Source organism: Myripristis murdjan, chromosome 3 (assembly GCF_902150065.1).
Source record: "Myripristis murdjan chromosome 3, fMyrMur1.1, whole genome shotgun sequence".
Taxonomy (NCBI): Eukaryota; Metazoa; Chordata; class Actinopteri; order Holocentriformes; family Holocentridae; genus Myripristis; species Myripristis murdjan.
Window position 1 is genome coordinate 34,836,425 of NC_043982.1, and position 6,731 is coordinate 34,843,155.

A 6,731-nucleotide genomic window follows, 5' to 3' on the forward strand; every position below is an offset into this window, starting at 1 on the left:
CCATGTAATTCATGCCATATTTTCCAGCTGCTATATAATAAAGCACTTGTACTTGGAGTGATCACTGAGGCAAAAACAAAACAGACCACTTTCAAATGCAATGTAATTTCTCTTCTTTTGAGCTTGAATGTCTTTAGCTCTATCCAGCCTTCTCATGCTCCTTTAACTGGCTGCTCACAGCTAGATCACATCTATTTAAATCTCATTAACTGCATTCCTTTGGGAGCACGTCTAAATGACTTTAAGGCAGATGATGTGGTTTAGAGCAGGTTTAATAGATTTAATTCCTCTGACCCGACTACTCAAATAGCCATCTTACCACACACAAGCATGAAGGCCAAATCTTCACCGTCCACTGTCACCTCATTGAAGCACTACTTTACCTTACCTTATTTTATCTGTTTGTATAACTCACTAATCAGCAGTCTCTTTCTTGATGAGTTGTAAGAGCCACTTTTATCAGATGTCAGTATTTATACAGATATATCCAATTCACCATAGAAATGAATTGCTAAGCCAAAAATTCCAGTCTGCCTATTTATAAACTCCATAATGGGTTGCCCTCTGCACATTGTGAAGCTGCCACTCTGAAGGAGTGTAACCTTGGATGAGGTGACGCTCGGAGTGTGTACTCTCTGAATGAGAGAGCTGTCTGCAGTTTAAGAGGCTCTTCAGTCGGGTTTTAAAATATGTTTGTGGGTGATGCTACAATGTGTGTGAACTAGGTGTTTGTGCTGCAGCTCCGCAGTGCGACTCCTGAGAGGTTGTTGATTACGCTTCTTCTCAGGCCTGGAAGATAGAACGGCTCGAGGAGTTGCTCTGTCATTCACTGACAACCACTTGAACCTTGCTACCAAGGAGACCCAGGTACTCCCCAAATCCCAATTAATGAGAGAAAAGCTTGAAGAGGGTGTCCTTGACTCTGGTTGTGACGGCTTAATTGTAATCTTGGTGAGGCCCCTCTGGCAACAACCTTCTCTACTTGACAGCTCTGTGCTCCTGATTGAACCGAAAGCCCTCCTTTGCATACTCATTTAGCTCTAACTGAATACAGTATTGAGGAACATATGTCAGATGAGAGGAGCTGTGTAGGCTATGCAGCCGTGTCTCTGTGGGCTACAAGCCTGTATACATCTGTTGAACATTCTTGCTCAATGCATAATTAGAACTGAGGCCACTACAGTTCATACAAACAGCAACAGCAGTGAAATAAATGTAATGCTTTTTCTTGCAGAAGTAACCTTTTGGTTAAATCTGATGGGTCCTTAGGTGCTAAAAGGAATGTGATTATGGTATATAACCTGCTTGATTGTTTTTGTTCCATTAGCCAATGTACATGGAAATTCATCCTCATCCTTCAGCCTGCTGTGATAATTATTATGATTATGAAACACACAAAACTCATCCTGCTGAAAAAATGAGGGGGCAGATGAATACAATTTTGCAGCAACTCTAGCTATGTACACATATGGAAACATGCAGATTTTTTTTTTTCACATTTACAATCTGCACTTACAGTCTATTAAAATATGACCAAAGCGGCACACATTAGCAGTGGCCAGAAAATTTCCATGATCCGTACAAACCTACCATTGTGCACCAACAGTACCAAAGCAGTGGTGTTATTACATACAAACAACATGCACAGTTATAATGAGAGTAGTTTCAGTATTACCACAAATGTGGTAAATGGGCTAGGTATTTTTTTTTTTGTTTTTTTTTTTTATGATAATGACGTTCGTGTCATTGTTGCATTTTTGTCTGTAAAGAGTTCAAAGCATTAAACTGTTTAGACCTAAAATCCCTCCCTTTTATTTCTCACCAGTATAATTTGAGTTTCCAAAAACAGCAAATATCAATACTATGAATCAATCACAGTGCCTTTTGTACTGTTCCAGTTTTATTTCCCCTGGATTTTCAAATTGGCTTTAATACATGATCAAATGGACTGAAGGAAAACTATCATAAAGCTTCTTCCCTAAAGATTTATATCCATTACGGCCGTTAGTATCATGAGAACTTATTAAATAGCCCCTAGATCAATGAAAGACTTCAATATGAAAAATAGTTATTATGATTTTGCTTTTTTTTTCAGTTTTTTATTGAACAATATGAAGAACAATAAATAACACTTGTGACATCCAATTTTTTTTTTTTTATTTTATTTTACAAAATTACATTTTTTAAAAGAATGTAACACAAATATTATCATTACACTACACACGACACAGTCTAGCCCTTAGTAGAACCCATTAACATCCCATTCAATTCAAAAATCCATGTCTCACACATCTTGGAGAAAAAATAAATTTGAAAAAGGATGAAAAGGAAAGAGTTAGACAGAAAGGAGGAGGCGGTAAGAGGAGTGGGCATGGATAAGTCATTTAGGAGGTAAAGCTTGCAGAGTATTAAAGTAAGTGATAAAAGGCTGCCATTTGCTGTAGAATTTATCAGAATTGGTTTTCACAGAATATCTTATTTTTTCCTGCTTTAAGAAGGACAGCACATCCTGAAGCCACTGAGAGGCAGACTGAGCTCTGCCAGATTTCCAATGAGGTAGCAGACGTTGCCTTGCTACAAGAGCTGTAAAGGCTAGAATATCTAACTGATTGGATGTAAACCAGACTCCGGTCTTTGGGAACCCCAAATGCAGCTATTAAGGAACATGTCTCAATATCAGTATTAATTAGATTTGATATTACTGAAAGGAAATGGTGCCAAAAACTGTGCAGCCTTGGACTGCAAAAGAACAAATGACTCAAATGGCAGCAGGAGGTGTGACATCTTTCACAACCGTCATCTACATTTGGATAGATTTCAGATTGTCGAGCTTTAGAGAAGTGAACTCTGTGTAATACCTTAAACTGAGTCCAAGCCAAGCACAGTAGGCGTTTGTATGTATCTGGTCGACAGCACCATCCCACCACTCAACTGCAAAACCCACACCCAGCTCATTCTACCAAGCAGCCCTGGTTTTGATAACAGAATAGTCACCAGGCATAGGTTTGTCATAACTCTTGGAAATTAGTCATTACTGATGAGGATCTAAAGTAAGAAACTCTTCCCATGGATGCTCTGGGGGTGAGGAATGGTAATTTGAGAAATGTGAGATAGTGTAGTGCCTAACTTGACAGCTATGAAATGGGTGAGATGCAGGCAGTCTAAGAATTGGTTCTGTTAAGCTACAAAACCTTTATAAAAAATCACAAAATTGTTTTAACCTTTTTTATGCCATTGCAGGAAAGTTGAATCAGTAAACTGGTGCCAAGAAAGCAGCAGAAAATTTAAAATGCTGCCTGAACTGGTGCCAAATCGTGAGCACAGACAAGACCACTGGATAACCTGATTGTCTAACATCTGAACCCGAACCGACAAAGGCTGAACGGGATATCAGCCTGGTCAGCAGCAGCATCGCACAGGAGCCCACTGGAACCCCTTATTAAAGTACTGCAAAAAGATACCACCATTCACTTGTCTTGGTGTTGACCGAGATCACAGCTTCAGGGCCTCTTACTTAAAAGTGAAAAATAAATAAATAAATAAAAGCCTCCGCATAATAAATTCTGTTTGTTGATATGATATGACATTTGGAGGGGACCCATTGTACATTGATTGAAGTAACGGTGTTAAATTGTTATGAAATTTAAAAAAAAAAAAAAAAAAAAAAAAAAAAAAAGTCAACAGGAAACCATTGGAGCCAGGAATTTCATTATTTTAAATAGCTTTGATTGCGAATATAATTTCTTCTAAACTTAAAGGAGTTCAAGGTCTTTGGCTGCTGCAATGTGTATAGTAGTATTGTTTAGGTTGAGTTGAAAAGAGGTCATTTTTGAAGCATCTTCTGGAATTTCTGATTTATATAAAGATGAATAAAAGGGTGTGAAAGTGGAATTGATTGTCTGTGGGGGTTAGTGATTAATGAACCAGAGGTGTCTTTAATTCATGGGATCAGGCGTGACGCAGCTTGGTGCTTGAACTGATACTGTGATGAAATAACAGTCATGTGAATTGTAAGTTAATTCACCCGAATGTTCCTTGTAATTCAAATTTCTACAGTTTTAAACAAAATTAGCTCCGCACAAATCAAAAAGTCAAATCTGGACTAATACACTGGTTGCATGTCCCTACTTGCACCAGACTTGATGACTAGGGCACGATGAGGCCAGAGTTTATACGTGTGTGTGTGTGATCTGTGGATGTGAGAGCTCTGGGATAACACCAGGGCAGGGTGCGGGAACAAAGAACAAATGACACACAATGGGGAGAGGCACAAATGCTCTTTAAGCAGATAACGAAAGGAAGGAAAAGGAATGGGTGGTGTAATGAAAGACTGCTCTAAATAAATGGGTCTTGAGTCTGGACTTAAATACTAAGACTGTCTGATCCCGTGATATTGGCAGGGAGGTTGTTCCAAAGGGAGGGGGGCCCCCGAAAGACAAGACTGTACCCCCAGCTGTTCGCTTTTGAATGCAGGAAGTGAATGAAGAATAATGCATCCTGTGAGCAACACATAGCATCCTGAGAGACAGTTGGAGTAGGTTTATATGGACTATATAAATCAATGATTGTGGTAAGGCTATGAAGCTTTGCCAGTAGGACTTCCAAATCAGTCCGTGCATTCACTTGGAAGCCTGGTATAAAGTATTTTCTGGTTCATATGAGTATGCAGTCGCTGAGTATTAAAGTTAAATATTTTGGAATGGATGTGTAGAGTATGGATAGGTGTGGTATACACTGGAATTAAGCAATTCCAAAAGAAATAATGTCAGTAAATTTGTAATCCTGGAGGTATTTCACAGGTGAAAAATCTTTTTACTTCGCCTTGAACCAGATGTTTCTGTTGGCAAAGAAAAATTCTAAACAGATTTCTTTGGGATAACTGTGCAGCCTCTGAAATTAAGTGAGGTATTTAATTTGTTCTCCCCAATTTTTCCCTGATTGTGGCTTGGTATTGCAGTGGACTTTGCAAGTCATTGAAAATGGTACTAATATGGCACAAAGGAAACATGTAAAATTTGATTTTATGTAACTACCTCTCATCAAAAAGAGTCACTGTGAATATTCCCTGATGTCTGAAAATCAGCATGCTGTATACCACAGAAGAAACTGGAAATACTTCAGAGCGTATCCTTTTTTAATTTCTGCAAAGAAAAAGCATGGGCTCAGTTTTACAGCAGTTAAAATACTGTACTCAGAGTCCTGTTTTAGCATACTTACAGTGTAAGTCTTCAAATCAATATCAGCGTAGCAAGCACCAAATAAAAATCAGTCTATTTAAAGTCTTTCATGAACAGAAGCTGTACTGTCTAAATTTAAATGCCCATTTAGTACCCATTTGGGGTGGATTTACAGTCGGATGCAGTCTGCAAATAGTATGCAAGGCTTGAGATAAATGGAAACCATGATGGTGAGTATCTTCACTTCACCAGCTATCATGCTAGTGATATCTGGTGTGCAAAGTTGACATTGTGGCCTGCAGGTGGTGTGAGAGCAAAAGCCATAAGGCCAGCAAAATCAGCAGGGTTTATTCTTATTAATGTGGTCACCAAATTTCACAGTAACTGCCACAATGGATTTTGAGATATTGAGTACAAGCCAAAATTGTGCTTTGTGGTGGCACTAGAAAGAAGGGTCATGATGTCACCAAAACTGGCAGGGTTCATCCTCTGGAGAGAATGAATTTGCTCACCAATTTGATGGCAATCCACCCAAAAGATTTCAAGGTATGTTGCTCTTGAGTTAAGCATTAAACAGACAGATGGCCAGATGGATGGGTTGACACGGCCATCAATGATTTTGAAAAATTGCAGGTTCTTGCAATTATTGCTGGGATTGGTTGTCAGGATGAGGCCATTGCAGTTGTGAAATTGAACATTCATGGATGAACTGTCAAATAATGATGTTCTGCAATGATAGTTTAAGTTTGGTCTACATTAAATAGGTTAGTTTTGTTATATCACCAGGTTTCACTGTGAAGTAAACATGCACATCATCTGTATAGCAGCGAAACAGAATATCATATTTACAGGTAACTAACTAAAACTGAACTTTGTGAAATACTTGATTAAACCTTTCAGTCCAAGAAGCTGTTTTTCATAAGAAAAATCAGTTAAGGAACTGTTCTTCAGTTCTTCTATTAAAAGTCGAGCAAGCTACCATGACCAATGTAATTGGAGACAGCGCTTAAATCTACAAGTATAAGAACTTGTATGGAGTCCTAGCTGGTCTCTGAGAACTGGTGCTTTGTTGCCTTGGGATAGTTCAGTGATTTGAATTGGTCTGAGGTCAACTAGAGGATATCTTTGGTATTTCTTTAGTTCAGACAACTACTGGGCTACATCCATAACTTCTTTAAAGGAACACAAAATTGGAAATTGATCTGTTTGGATCCAAGAGTTCCAGGTAGTCTAGGTAAGGTTAGGTTAGAGAGGCAAATTTCTTTCGTTGCTGGTCTTAGCCCATACTCTTATTCTTATTATATGGGACGGATGAATCATGGTAAAGCTGACATTATTCATTCCACAGAAAGAAAGACATAAGATAACATGCACAATCTGATTTCATGCTGAAATTGTTCACTGTAATGCTTTAATCACTGTAATGATTCTGGTCCTTTACTGTAAATCCATTAATAAGAATATACTGATTATCCTGTTCCTGTAGTGGCATTGCTGTTGATGTTGAGAGAAGCACGAATGAATGCGTTGGTGTGTTGTGGAATGCTTCTAACA